We start from the raw sequence: 13636 nt of genomic DNA, 5'->3' as shown, positions 1-13636 counted from the left end.
TGTGTCCATCTTCACACTGCATTCTCCGTTTGTCTTTATGCCAAGATTTTCTCCTTTTATTTTATTATTTATTTTTTAAAAGATTTTATTTATTTATCTGAGAGAGCGAGGGAGAGCAAGCACAAGAGAGAGAAAAGCAAGCATGAGAGAGGGAGAGTGAGCACCAGAAGCAGGGAGGCAGAGGGAGAGGGAAAAGTAGGCTCCCTACTGATCAGGGATTCTGACTTGGGCTGGATCCTGGGACCCTGGGATCATGATCTGAGCTGAAGGCAGAGGCTTAACTGACTGAGCCACCCAGGCACCCCATGCTGGGTGTCCTTTTAAAGGGAGAAAATTTGGGGATGCCTGGGTGGCTCAGTCAGTTAAGCCTGACTCTTGATTTCAGCGAAGGTCATGATTTCAGGGTTGTGAGGTCCAGCCCCACGCCAGTGTGGAGCCTGCTTAAGATTCTCTTTCTCCCTTTCCCTCTGCCCTTCCCCTTGCTAAATATCTGTATCTATATCTATATCTATATCTATATCTATATCTATATCTATATCTATACCTATATCTATATCTATCTATCTAAATTTATTTTACTTCAGTACGTGTGTCCAGTCCCTTTCCATCCAGACAGTGCTAGGTGACACATCAGAATCAACAATCCCTGAGACTCCCCGTGCATGGTGTTCTCACCCGGAGGAGCATGGCTGGGGGAGACAAGACAGCAGGGCGGGGCGGGGGGGGGGTCAGGTCTCAGGGGAGCTCTAGAACAGCTCTGTCCCTGTTCCTTCTCTGTCCCGGGAGAGGAAAACCCCAGAACAGCAAGGAGAGAACCAGCAGGAGGAAGAGGTCCCCGGATGGCTAATTGGTCTGCTTGTTTTTCCTTATTTAAGGTTTCATTTTATTAATGTGTATTTTTACTACAAAATCACCCATTTCCTCTAGGTTTCCAGTCTGATGCAATAGGTTTCTCTTATTTGACCTTTAATTTATGCTCTTTTTCTATTTTTCTTCAGAATTGTCCAATTAATGAACAAATATTGATACATTATTATTTACTCAAGTCCGTATTTTATTCAGGTTTGCTCTGTTCTACCTTTTTGTGCTCCAGGATCCCGTGTAGGGCACCACGTGACATGCGGTCATCACGTCTCTTTAGGCTCTCCTTGGCTGTGACAGTCCCTCAGATTGTCTTGTTTTAATGACCTCAGCAGTGCTGAGGAGAACTGCTCAGGTATTTTGTAGAGTCACTCACTGGGATTTACTTGATGTTTTCCTCATGATTAGACGGGGATTATGGGTTTTGAGGAAGCAGATCACAGAAGTAAAGTGCTCTGTCATCACTTTGTATCAAGGGAATGTGCTCTGGAGGCCACTTGTCACTGTTTGTGTTAACGTTGGTCACCTGGCTGAGGCAGCGTTGGTCAGGCTTCCCCACCGTGAAGTTACTCTTTCTCATGTGTGTACGATGTGTCTTCTTGAGCAGGAAGACTCTATGTGGAGCCCACACTGTGGGAGAGGGAGTTAGCTCCTCCTCCTTGATGGATGGCTGAGTGTCTACATCTATTATTTGGAATTCTGCATAGGACAGGTCTATTCAACCCCATCTGTAAAAACAAAACAAAACAAAACACAAAAAACAAAAAACCAACCAAACAACCAAACAAAAACCTATGTAATTTGTTAATAGAAATGCAACTGAGTCATTTAAAAGATTACATTGCTTTATTGAACAATTCATGAATCAGCAGGATCCCATCTAGCAAATAGAAAGGAGCTCCCTTGAGCTACAAGGAAGGAAAGGTTTTTAAAGGCAGAGAGGGAATTGAAAAAAGGAAATTATTAGCAAAGGATGCATTTTTTTAGGCAAGGTCACCCTCCTAAGGGGACCAGAAGGGGCCATTCGATACATTTTCCAGGTTGACTGGTTAAAAGTTACATGGGGTGTATGTGTGTGAAATTGCAGTTAGGTTAGGTAGCAAGTCTTGGTTTGCTGGCTTGGGTCTCTTAACACAAGTGACTCCATTTTGGGCCTATGGTTTCCTTTAACCAAATCATTTATTTTTACCAGTGTGGGTACCAGGGTAGTCATTTTAGGTCTTTGGTTTTCTCCAGCACCTCAGCGTGTGGCCACTGGTTCATTGCTGCTTTGGCAATTGAGAGTGCTTTCCATTGGCTCCTGTTTGCCTTTGACATATTTCCATCTTTGTGGGGTTTTTTCTTGGTACCTCCTTACTTTCTGTTACTTCAGGATCATCCTGGTTCCTATATTTACTGTCTCAGTCCTAGTGTCAGCAATTTCTTCAAAGAGCCCTGGTTCCTTTTTATTAGAGAATGGTATTAAAGTCTCACCTGTGGGAGCTAAATGTGCTCAGTGGATGATGCAAGGCAATATATACATGTATTCCAACCTATGTAAAACACACCTAATTATAAAGATTTCAAAGTGGAATTGTCTGTATCCATATTAAGCTAAAGATAGAGTTTACGCTGATGTCTCCAACCTGGTCTGTCACCAGATGGAGATTGTGATCTCCCTTTGCTGATCTGTAACTTCCCACTGCAACAGTGACTAACTGGCTCCCACGACCTGCCATGTATTTAATTCATTGCTCTGTTCCAGATTACAGATGTGGTGTCATTAGAACTGTTAGCTACCACCCTGATGGGAAAGAACTTTATAAAATAATGTTCCCTCTACTCTTTTAGGCTCTTGGCTGAGACCCCTTCTTGCAACATAAGATTAACAGGAGAAAAACAAACAGCAGCTTAATTACATATTGCATGTATATGTCCTGTATACACAGGAGATACTCAAGAGAGCTGAATAACTTCCCCAAATGGCTCAGCCATCACCCTACAGGCCATCTTTGGTTAAAGTAAAAAAGAATTTGGGTGGTGGGAAGGCCAGTTAAGGGAGGTCATCAGGCCAAGCACAGTAAATGAGGGTATGGTTGTTTTGCAGATTTAAGTCTGTGCCTTCTCCTTTGGTAAGAGTTCTTGAGATTTAGTCATTCTTCTGTTCCTGGGACACTTTACAAATGGAGCTTTCCTTTATAAATGTAAATTTTGCTCACTAAAGGGCAATTTCTACTCAGTTTTTAGAGATTGTCCTGTGTCTGCTGTTTCGTAAAATTAATTATCCCCAAATAATCCTTGTGCCAGAGAGGCATATTTTGGGGTGGCATATTCTGCCTCCTTCACATGGATGCACCCTCGTTTGCTTATGGATTCATCTACTGAAGGACATCCTGATTTCTTTAAGTTTTTAACCATTATGAATAGAGCCGCTGTGCACATTGTGTGTGAGTTTTTGTTTGAAATAGTTTTTCAAATACTAGAAGTCTGGTTTTTGGATCCTAAGGTGGGACTTATTTGAAAAAAACTGCCAAACTGCCTTCCACAGTGGCCATGTGTGTGATGAGGTTTTGGAATATAAGTGAGGTTGGGTGGGGTGAGGTCCCAAGCGGACCACTAAGAAATAATTCTTGAGATGTCTTTGGTGCAAAAAGGTGATTTTACTAAAGCATGGGGACAGGCCCCGTGGGCAGAAAGAGCGGCTGCACCGGGGTTGTGAGGGGTGGCTGATTATATACTTGGGAGTTGGGGGAAGTAAGGGAAAAGGTAGGTTTCAAAAGAACTTTCATATGCTAAAGAAGACCTACAGGATACCGGAAGCCTTGCCATTGTCAAGTTAAGGTTGTTTACCCCTCGAGCAAGGCATTAACATTAAGATAGTTGGGAGATTCCTGGAAGAATGTCACACTTGTCCCACAGGAGTGGGGGGTGAGGGAGTGTCAGCTTCTGGTTTGTCCTCAGCTTGCCTTCTGTTCCCTCATCTTGTGCATTCCCCCATCATGAAGGAGTGTTTCTTTCATCTCTCACCCTCCAGGAACTGTTATCCTCATTTTTTTTTTTTTTTGGAGTTTAGCATTTCTGTGTGCAGTGCTATCTCATTGTTGTTTAAATTTGTAATTTCTCAATGATAGAAGATGTTGAACGAAGTTTTGTATTCATATTTACTATCTGTACATCTTTGTCCAGGTGTCTGTTGAGATCTTTACCCATTTTCACCCAGGTTGTTTTCTTATTGTTTAGTCCTGAGTTTTTTGTATAGTTTGAATACAAATGCTTTATCAGATATGTGTTTTGCAAACATTTGCCCCCAGTTTGTGGCTTGTCTTTTGGGTCTCTGAGCAAGGTTTTTCATAGAGGAGAAGTTTTACTTTTATAAAGTACATGTTATCAATTTTTTTTTTCTTTTGTGGATTGGTTTTTAGTGTTGTGTGTTAAAACTCATCACCAAATCCAAGGTCATGTAGATTTTCTTTCATGTTTTAGCCTTCTAGGTATTGTGATAGTTTTACATTCTAAATTCATCTACAGTTTTGAGTTAATTTTGGTTTAAGTTGCAAACTTTGTGCCTATATTTCATTTCATTCCATATGGTTTCCAATTAAATATTCCTTAACCATTTCTGGAGAAGTCAGGGGATATTTGTCTCCATTTCAGTTTGAATTTCCAAAATTTAATGGATTCAGCTGGATCCTGGAAGGGGGCAGATGCTTCCACTGAACTCAGTGCACCGCATCCTGCACTGCCCCCACCTCCCGCAGGGGGCGCCCGAGTCCCACTCGCCCACCCAATTGGGGCATGCGCGCTCAGCCGGCCTTACCTCTGCTGCGCTCACCCGAGCTGCACAGCCTCTTCAGGACCCGCTGTGAGGCTTCAGGAGGATGTTTGTCCGCGCCCACGCTGACAGGACCTGCTGTGGAGACTTCTAGAGGACATGGGGAGGTGTCCACACTGACAGGACCCGTAGTGGAGGACGTGGGTCCGCGTCCACACCGACAGGACCCGCTGTAGAGGATGTGGGTCTGGGTCCACACTGACAAGACCCGTTGTGGAGGATATGGGTCCGCGTCCTCGCTGACAGGACCCGCTGTGGAGGATGTGGGTCCGGGTCCACACTGACAAGACCCGCTGTGGAGGATGTGGGTCCGGGTCCACACCGACAAGACCCGCTGTGGAGGACATGGGTCCGCGTCCTCGCTGACAAGAACGCTGTGGAGGACATGGGTCCGCGTCCAAACCGACAGGACCCGCTGTAGAGGATGTGGGTCTGGGTCCACACTGACAAGACCCGTTGTGGAGGATGTGGGTCCGCGTCCTCGCTGACAGGACCCGCTGTGGAGGACATGGGTCCGCGTCCACGCTGACAGGACCCACTGTAGAGGATGTGGGTCCGGGTCCTCTCTGACAGGACCCGCTGTGGAGGATGTGGGTCCGGGTCCACGCTGACAAGACCCGTTGTGGAGGATGTGGGTCCGCGTCCTCGCTGACAGGACCCGCTGCGGAGGACGTGGGTCCGAGTCCCCGCTGAGAGGACCCGCTATGGAGGACGTGGGTCCGCGTCCACGCTGACAGGACCCGCTGTGGAGGATGTGGGTCTGGGTCCACACTGACAGGACCCGCTGTGAAGGATGTGGGTCCGCGTCCATGCCGACAGGACCCGCTATGGAGGACATGGGGCCGCATCCACGCAGGACACACTGTGGAGGACGTGGGTCTGCGTCCACACCGACAGGAGCCCCGGCCTCCTCAGGACCCGCTGTGGAGACTTCGGGGGAATGTGGGTCCACGTCCACGCTGACAGGAGTCCGGCCTCCTCAGGACCCGACGCCAGAGGAGAAGGTGAGGAGAAGCCGTCTGAGCGGGGACTGCTGAGGGGGTCCGTGCTCACAGGACCCTGCGGACGAAGGGCGCACTGTGTAGACGGTGGGGTTTCCGTGGCTTTGTGTGCGGTGACGTGGGGTCCCGGGGGTGCTGTGCGCGGGGCTGTCGGTTCTCCCCTTTCTGGGCTCGGATCTGCTCTGCGGGGTGAGCGACTGTGTTTATGCGCACCCGGATTCGGTTCCTGGGGCTCCTCCAGCGGTCTGCGGTCAGGGAGTGGACACCCACCGCGGTGCTCGTGCTCCCCCGGCCTCGGCCCTGCCGGGTTCTCCCCGAGTCCACACCCGCTTCAGGGTTGTTGTTTCGGTGTCGGGAAAGTTCGGTAGCGCCGGCGCGGACTCTGCAGGCGGCTTTGGGGAGAGTAGATATTTTCACAGTGTCGGTTCTTTCATGAGCACAGTGTCTTTCTGTCCCCGTGTGTCTCCCTCGATGTCTGTCATCAGTATCTCACGGGTGTCAGAGAACAGGTCTGTCACCTCCTTGGTTAAATTTATTTCTAGATATATTGTTCTTTTTGATGCAGTTGTGAATGACATTGTTCTCCGTATTTCTCTTTCTGATGGTTTGTTATGAGCACATAGAAATGCAACTGATTTTTGTGTATTGATTTTGTTCCTTGCAAGTTTATTGAATTTATTAGTTCTGTTAATCTTAAACTAAAACTGCCAGTTATTTTACCAGCAAAATGGGTTTATTTGGGAATAGCAGAGACTTGGAATCCGGGACAAGCAAGGTACGGCCACATCACAGGCAAGTGCAAGAAAGAAAGGAGAGGAACATTATTTCTTGGAGAAGGAGGAGGAAGTTGGGAGGGTTGTTTTGAAGAAAAGTCCACTGGAGAAAAGCCCGGGTTCGGGGTGATGGAGGGTTCTCCCTGGCTGAGCTGCAGGGGTGGAGGATTTCTTGGAGAAGATGAAACCTACATCTTTCTCTCTGGGGCCTGTAACTGATGAGTCTCTCCTGTGGAGGCTTCTAAGGCTGGGTCTGTAATTGACAGTTGTTCCTGTAACTGACCGAGTGGTAGGCTCCCCCCTCCAGCCTCCCCTTCTGGCATCCCCAGTCCACTTTACTGAGGTTTCCCTTCATGCGTTTTCATAGTTCTAACCAGTTTTTGGTGGAGTGTTGTGGAAAATTGGAATTCCAAATCCCACTGCTTCTACTGCACCCAAGACACAGTGGCCGCCGATTTAATCCTCCCAGGAGTCTCTTGCTAACATGTGGCCTCCTACAAGGGTGAGTGGCCTCTCCACCGTGGGTGAACTGGATCTGGGAGGGCTTGGCCTCCATCACGAAGTTTGATGTCATCTTTGCTTCTGTGACCTGGTGCTATCATGGTTGTTTGGAAGAGTAATTGACTCTGCAGTGATTACAAAGTGCAGTAAACCTGTCACCGCAGCACAAATACGCTTTATCTCCACACTCAGACCCCCCAGTTGTCGTTTCCTTACCACATTTGCCACTTCACATGGAATACTTCAGTGCCTTTTACCCCAAACAGGGACAATGTTCCGCGGATGACCACATAACCTGAAATGAGATCATTACACTTTCCACATTTTAATAATGACCACAGATCCACTTCAACTGTGTCCACCTGCCTGACTGAAATGTCTTTTACCATTCTCCAGTTTCCTTCTTCTGGTTAGGGTGAGGGTTAGGCATTAGAGGTTAGGAGCTAAGGATATGGTTTAGGGTTTAGGATTAGGGTTAGTTTAGGGATAAGGTGAGTGTCAGGCTCAGAGTTTGTGTTCAGCGGGTCGCTGAAAGTGTAGGTTCGCTGGGATTGGCCCGGGTTTGCCTTCAGATTCTCCTGCTCTGCATCCTTTCTGGAGGCCCAAATGGCACCATTTCCTTCTGGATGGCAGGCTGAGTCCTGTGGTAGGGCTCAGGTGTCCCCAATCCCAGGGGACTGGGAACCAGGCCTTTGGGGATGGACCTCTCAGTACCCGACCTAGGGTTAGGGTTAGGGCCTAGGGGCATGGCAGGCCCGATCTGCCAACTGTTTGGCAAGCTTCCCGAAGGGCTGAGTTGAGGGTGTGGGTTAGGGTGAGTGTCAGGCTCAGGATTTGGATCCAGGGGGCCACTGAAAGTGGGGGTTCACTGGGATTGGCTCCGGTGGGCATTCAGATTTCTCCTGCTCTGAATCCTTTCTGGAGTTCCAAATGTGGCACAGTTTCTTTCTGTGCTGCAGGCTGAGTCCTCTGGTACTGCTCAGGTGTCCTAAATCCCTCAATCTTTGGAGCCAGGTTTTTGGGGCAGGTGGTGTCAGAACCCAACCTAGGGTTAGGGTTAGGGTCCAGGAGAATGGAAAGTCCAAACTGCTGGCATTGTGGCGACCTTCATGGAGGGCTGAGTTTAGCGCGAGGGTTAGGGTGAGGGTCAGGGTTGGGGTTGTGTCTAGGGGGCTGCTGAATGTGTGGGTTAGATTTTGTTTTAGTTTTTGGGGGCCAATGTCTGGGGTGGAGTGACCGGGGATCTGTGGACCAGGTGTGTGGCAGGGGATCCTGGGAGCAGAGGGGCCGGGGGGAAGGCAGGGGTGGTGGAAGGGGTGGTGAGGGACCGGGGTCAGGGACCCAGGGGTTGGGGTAGCAGTGGCCTGGATCAGGTTGGTGGTCAGGGCACCCTGGGGTGGAGGGGCTGGGCTAGTGGGGTGGGAGTGCGGGAAATGGGGCAAAGGGGCTGGTGATCCGAGGCCTTGGGGCGGTGGGGCCTGGGCTTTGGGGGCAGGGAACCAGGGGGCCTGGGGGCCAGGGGCTGGAGGGATGGGGTGGGTGGTGGTGATGGATCCAAGGGTGGAGGGGCTGGGACCCCTGGGATGGTATGGAGGACCCCTGGCGGAGGGGTGCAGGGGCCAGGGGCATGGGGGAGGGGGACCAAGGCTTGGGTCTGTGAGCGGGCAGTCACTGCCCCTCTGTGCACCTAGAATCGGGTGGCCCGAGTCAGAGTGGGCAAGGGGGACAAGCCGGTGACCTACGAGGAGGTGCAAGCACCGCATTACATCGCCCACTGCAAGGGCTGGCTGTCGCTGCACACAGGTGAGGGGCCGCGGTGCCTGGGGCCCCGGGGATGAAGTTCTCAGTCATGGCTATCACACAAACACCAGATAAACATGAGCGAGAGGCTTGATTCAACTCCTCATTCAGAGGTTTTCATTCTCAAGATTTCGTATTCCCGAATCACTGTGGGATGTGGGCGGAGCAGGCACCCCGCACACACCTTCCCTACTGAGGGCGCTGCCTTCTTCTTTCTGCTCATGCTGTAAACGAGTTCTTTTCGAGATCCATTAGTGCCCTGTGTTTACAGTTTTGTGCTTTTTGTGGGTGATTTCAATGCCATAAAATAGCCCTAATGCTGAAGTGTGAAGCACAAGAAGGGTGTGACGTACACTGGGGAGAAAATATGCATGTTAAGTAAGCTTCCTTCACGCACGAGTTATGATGCTGTTAGAGAGTTCAGTGTTAATCAGTCACGTGTATTAAACAAGGGGTCTTTAAGCAGAAACACACACGAAACAAGGTTATATATTGATGTGTTGATCAAACTATCTCAACCCAGGGCATGCAGAAACTTAACTCTGTGTTTCCTCTAGGAGCGAGGGTTCAGTGTTCCCTAACTCATTGCTCATGGTAACTTTATAGAATGTAACTACTGGGAACTAAGGAGAATCAGCTGTGTTTTGTTCAGTATGAGGCTTCTCAACTTGAGTTGTCTGTCTAGAGAACTTAAAATACAGATTCCTGTCCCCCTCCCTTTTCAGGTTGTTTCTTTTCTTTTCTTTTTTAAAGATTTTGTTTATTTATTTGACAGAGAGAGAGACACAGTGGGAGAGGGAACACAAGCTGGGGGAGTGGGAGAGGGAGAAGCAGGCTTCCCACCAAGCAGGGAGCCCGATGTGGGGCTCGATCCCAGGACCCCGGAACCATGACCTGAGCCGAAGGCAGATGCTTAACGACTGAGCCACCCAGGTGCCCCTCAGGTTCTGTTTCTAAGGTCTGGGGCTGGGTGTGGCAGTCTGGGGATGGGTGTGGAGGTCTGGGAATGGGTGCGGAGACTCTTCACGCACACTGTAGGAGGTATAGGAGTTTCAGGATCTGGGGATGGGTGTGGAGGTCTGGGGCTGGGTGTGGAGACTCTTGAGGCATACTGTTAGAGGTGTAGGAGTTTCAGGATCTGGGGATCTGGGGATGGGTGTGGAGACTCTTCAGGCATACTGTTGGAGGTGTAGGAGTTTCCGGATCTACACTGAGAATCCACTGGTTGAGGCCATGGCCCTGGATGGTGAGAGAGCTCATGTCCCCAGTCTCAGAAGTAGCTGGTGGCCTCATCTCCCTGGGCCAAGGGATGGCCAATGCTTCTATAAACATCCAGAAAGAGTGGGAAAGAGCTAGACAGGAAAGGATCATCTGAGTTTTATGCCCTGCTAAGGCCTCAGTCTTCCCTTTGCAAAACCAGGATAACCAAAATCCCTACTTAACAGGATTTGTTTGTGAATGTAATGAAATAATGTACTTTGAACTTTAAAGTGTTATTATTTTTATTCCACTTGTAGAAGAAGAGAGAAGAAGCCATGGTGGGGGTGGACTTGAGTGCCCAGGCTCTTGGATGTTACCTCTGGAGTTTCTGCTGAGTCTTCAAGGTGCCCTTTTCCTTTTAGGTAACCTGGATGGGGAGGATCATGCTGCAGAGTGAACAGTGGAGGATATTTTCCTTCGAAAGTTCATGTGGGGCACCTTCCCAGGGTGTCTGGATGACCTGCTGATCCTAAAGCGCCGGGCTAACCAGTTGGAGATCCGTGCCCTGGTCCTAAGGCAGCTGCCTGCACACAAGTTCTACTTCCTGGTGGGCTACAGTGAGACTCTGCTGTCCCACTTTTACAAATGTCCCATCCGTCGTCTGCACCTCCAGACTGTGCCCTCCAAGGTCGTGTATAAGTACATCTAAGACAGTCACCTTTTCTGCATCAGGCTCTAGCCTGTGAAGGACAGAACCATGTGGGAAAGGAGTAAAGTAGAAATGGGGAACTACGTCCCCTCACTGTCTCAAGGATTCCTTTTCAAAGCTGCTGTTGAATAAATAGACCTTCTGTCTTGCCTCTTGGTTTGTGTTTCCTCCTTAGAGAAGAGAACTCGGGTAGGGTTTCTTTGAGGATGCTCCAAGGCTCCCCAAAAGGCTGCCAGTTGTTTGAGGTTTCAGTAATAGCTACAGTGCAATGAGTCTCTTGTCACTTTACCAGGAACTTTACCTGGAGCTCTTTGTTTTCTCTCAAAGTGGAAAAATCCATTTTTGGTCATTATAAATAAACATTAAGTTTTTAAAATTTGAAACAATATGGACACGTGTCAAGTCAACCATGAAAGTTTCTTGTAATTCTTTCACAGAGAGAACTACTGTGAACAGTTTATTTCCAGATGTACTTTTTCTCTCCAGAAATACCTTAATGGATACTCATTGCTTATTAAATAAGCTTTCCATTGAGCACCTACTGTAGGCCGCAGATTCTTCTGAGTGATTGGAATCCATCAATGTACAAAACATTCTGTTCCAAGATCCCTGCCTTCGTCACACTTGTATACCCATGAAGGTGGGCAGGGAGGTTTAGGCAGCACTGAGGACTCCAAGCAGGTGAGCTTTGTGGGAGAGCATTTCAGGAGCTGGCATCTGCAAAAGCTGCACATGGTGCTGGGCGGTGGGGCAGAGATTGCTGACCAACTTCACTCTGACACTGATCTTGACCCTCACCTTGACCACGATCCTGGTACACTTAACCCTGAACCTCAACCTCACATACCCTGATCCCAAATCTGACCTTGACTTATTACCCTGACTCTGATTCCCTAAGCTCTACCCTCACTCTTAACAGTAATGCTGTCCCTAATCCTACCCACAACTTGACCTTCACTCAACCTCACTCTTACCTGAGGGTCTCACCCGGACCTTCCTCTGATCATGTCTGACTCTGACACTGACGTTGGCTACATCCCTCACATAACCCTGATTCTCAGAACTTCACTCTGAAAATATCCTAATGCTATCTGACCCTTACCACGACCCTGAGTGTGACCTTATCCTAACTCTAACCCTGAGTGTGCTCGCTTCAGCAGCATGTGTACTAACTCTAACCCTGAGGCTTGCTTTGACTCTGACCATAATCCTCACCCAGACTCTTATCATGACCTTGACCATAAAACTGATAGTCATCTAAATTTGACCCTAGCCCTGATCTTCCCTTATTGATAAACCAGACTCTGACCTTGACCCCGAAACCGAACCGTCACCCAGACTATCCCTCACACAGATCTGAGCCTGCTCTTAACCCTGGTCTTGACCCTGATTCTAACACTAAACAACCCTGGATAGATTGGCCTGATTGTCATTCAGGCCCTGAGACACCCTCACACCCTGCTGACAAAACTCAACCTTAACCTGACTCTGACCCTTCTGACCTTCACTCTTGCACTGACCCTGACCCTGGACTTCATGTGAATTTGACCCTCACCCTCTTCCTGATTCTCATTCTAACACTGACCTTGACCCTTCCACTAACAGTGATCTGACTGAACCTCAGCTGGACTTGATTATGTTCCTGACCCTCATGATCCTGATCCACCCATGTATTGATCATGAAACTTCACTTAACCCTGACTTCGATACTGCACCTTATTCAAATCCTTAACTGACACAGGCCCTGACCCTGATGTGCAGCCTTGCTTTGATATTCACCCTATAGACTCACCCAGATCTTGACCCTGATCCATTTTTTTAATTGAAATATATTTGATATATAACATTGTGTAAATTTAAGGTGTACATGTTGATACATTTATGTATCTTAATACATTATGTATCATAATGTGATTGTAACAATTAGCACCTTAATCATATTACATAATTATTCTTTTTAGTCATTAGAATAAGTTCTAGGTTCCTAGCAAGATTGTTGATTATAATATAATATTGTTGTCTGTGCTCACTATTCATTATAAATTTGTACCCTTAGGCAACATTTGCCTTGTTCTCTCCACTCCCCAACCCCTGGTAACCACCATTTTGCTCTCTATTTTTGCGAGTTTGGCTTTTTTAGATTACACATATAAATGATGTCATACAGTATTTGTCTTTCTCTGCCTGACTTATTTCACTTAGCAAAACTTCCACAAGGTCCATCATGTTGTTGCAAATGGCAGGATGTCCTCTTTTCTCATGGCTGTATAATATTCCATTGTATTTACATATCACATCTTCTTTATCCATTCATTTGTTGATGGGCACTTATTGGCTATTGTGAACAATGCTGCAGTAAACACTGGATTGCATGTCTCTCTTCAAAATCCTGTTTTTATTTCCTTTCTGTGTATACCCAGAAGTGGAATCATTGGATCATCATTGATGGGTCTATTTTTAATTTTTTGAGAAGACTTCATATTGTTTTCCATTGTGGTCGAATCAATGTACATGTGTACCAGCAGTGTGAAAGTGTTCCCTTTTCTCTAGACCTTTGCCAGCAATTTTTATCTCTTACCTTCTTGATAATAGGCCTTCTGACAGGTGTGAGGCAATATCTCATTGTGGTTTTCATTTGCATTTCCCTGATGATGAGTGATGTAGACCATCTTTTCATGTGTCTGTTGGCGATTGGGATGTGTTCTTTGGAGAAAGGTCTAGTTCTACCCATTTTTCAGTTGGATTGTTTTTGATTTTGAGTTGTATGAGTTCTTTATATATTTCCAGTATTAACTCCTTATCCAATGTATGGCTTGCAAAAATTTCTTCCATTCTATATAGTGCTTTTTCATTTTGTTAATGGTTCCTTTTGCTGTGCAGAAGGTTTTAAGTTTCCTGGAGCCCTATTTGTTCATTTTCACTTTTGTCTTTGGTGCTGCTGGTGTCATATTCAAGGAATCATTGCCAAAACCAATGTTAA

Source organism: Leptonychotes weddellii, chromosome 5, assembly GCF_054177405.1.
Source record: "Leptonychotes weddellii isolate Sample4059 chromosome 5, ASM5417740v2, whole genome shotgun sequence".
NCBI classification, from domain to species: Eukaryota; Metazoa; Chordata; class Mammalia; order Carnivora; family Phocidae; genus Leptonychotes; species Leptonychotes weddellii.
This window is presented reverse-complemented; position numbering follows the sequence as displayed.